Raw genomic sequence first — 1,079 nt, 5'->3', positions numbered from 1 at the left:
AGGTAGAACCTCCTCTGAGGTTCAGAGAGGGTAACTGGGCCTGCCCCCAGAGGGCGGTCCTAGGGATTCAGGAATGCCTTATGTGTAATAGCTCAGAGCCATCATGGTCACGAGTTTTCACCTCTCAGCTGGCTGTCTCGGCTGGGCACTAGAGGCCGAGTTCTTGGTGCTGACTGAGCAAGCCGGACCCGCCACAGGGAGCTTGAGGTCCATAGGGCACAGGGCATGGGACAGGCAGTGGAGAATGCACAGTGTCTTAAAGGAGAGAGACGGCAGACCCCTGGGATACACAGGCTCCAAGCATATACTCCAAAATGAACCCCAGCTGACAAGGTGGGCGTACATCCCAAAGCCTCAGGACCCCTCAGCAACTCTGGTTCAATCGCACTCCTGGCTGCGAGCTTCCTGGGGTGGGTTAGGGTCACATCCTCCACTAGGACTAGTTGCCATCAAATTGACTCCAACTCATGGAGACTGTCAGAGGAGAACTGGGCTCCTGGGGGTTTCCATTTCCATAGCTGACTTGGTGGGCGCTGACTGCCACGACTTTCTTCAGAGGTGGTGCTGGGTGGACTTTTCTGTTAGCAGCCAGACATGTTAAGTGCCTGCAGTACCCACCGACCTAGAGCCCAACACACAATGGGCAGAAATGCCCTTCTGCCAGTCATGTGCTCACCAAGCCCTCCCCCACCCTGTGCGCCCTGTAAGAGAGCAAGAGGTTAAGAGATTCTGCCAGATGAGCAGGGCAAAGTCTGGTGGTGAAAGGCGGAGATGAGAAAAAGAAGGGCAGATCTCCCACCCACTGCAAAGACTTGATTGGGTTATGTCCCTAGAGGGCGCATGCGGTTCAGGAGGCAATTGGGGATGGGAACATCTGGGGGTCAGTTATGGGCACCTGGCAGCTGGAGGCGATTTGAGCAGTTTATGGGCACCTGGCAGCTTTTTTGCTCCAAAAGAGCAAGCAGGTGGGAAGCAGGTGGGAAGCAGGTGGGGTCAGGTTTAGGAGGGAGTGCGGAGAAGGTGGTCAGCATCGTCCAGTTGTTCGGTGCGGACTGTGCGCCCGACCTGTGGAGGCAGGG

General features: G+C 56.3%; 1 protein-coding gene across 2 annotated transcripts in view; it reads left to right on the top strand.

Annotated features, from left to right (window-relative positions):
- Window positions 1-1,079, top strand: part of SLC66A1 (solute carrier family 66 member 1) — a 28,591-nt gene that overhangs the window by 8,059 nt on the left and 19,453 nt on the right. Inside the window, exon 1 of one of the 2 annotated variants that reach the window (XM_045298883.1) lies at window positions 304-333. The exons of the other annotated variant lie outside the window; for it this stretch is intronic. The gene's annotated coding sequence lies outside the window, so the exon portion shown is untranslated. Of the gene's footprint in view, window positions 1-303; window positions 334-1,079 lie in introns of those variants that run through there. 2 annotated transcript variants of the gene reach the window in all.

The sequence above is a fragment of the Echinops telfairi genome, unplaced genomic scaffold (assembly GCF_000313985.2).
Source record: "Echinops telfairi isolate 266 unplaced genomic scaffold, ASM31398v2 ScPeMD7_7457;HRSCAF=8495, whole genome shotgun sequence".
In the NCBI taxonomy this organism is placed as follows: Eukaryota; Metazoa; Chordata; class Mammalia; order Afrosoricida; family Tenrecidae; genus Echinops; species Echinops telfairi.
This window is presented reverse-complemented; position numbering and strand designations above follow the sequence as displayed.